General features: G+C 32.7%; 1 protein-coding gene across 1 annotated transcript in view; it reads right to left on the bottom strand.

Annotated features, from left to right (window-relative positions):
* LOC119591626 (nephrin-like) overlaps positions 1 to 223 on the bottom strand; it is a 125992-nt gene that overhangs the window by 1002 nt on the left and 124767 nt on the right. The window lies entirely within an intron of this gene.

Raw genomic sequence — 223 nt, 5'->3', positions numbered from 1 at the left:
CTGTAAAAATGAATTAATTTATAAATATAAACATTAAAAAAAATTCAACTGTAAGAAATAAAGACGAAATATCTAAAAAGGAACGTAGGCTGTTTAGCGTGGAAATACCAGGTTTGATCATTGATTTTTGAAGGCCTCGCTTCATTATAATGTGAGGGACAACAGGTGCACTGATGATAAGCGTTTGCCTCAGAGGCAGATGGGATACAAAGATTAATCTTAT

Source organism: Penaeus monodon, chromosome 29 (genome assembly GCF_015228065.2).
Source record: "Penaeus monodon isolate SGIC_2016 chromosome 29, NSTDA_Pmon_1, whole genome shotgun sequence".
In the NCBI taxonomy this organism is placed as follows: domain Eukaryota; kingdom Metazoa; phylum Arthropoda; class Malacostraca; order Decapoda; family Penaeidae; genus Penaeus; species Penaeus monodon.
Note: the sequence above shows the minus strand (reverse complement) of the source record. Positions and strands in the feature narration are given on the sequence as shown.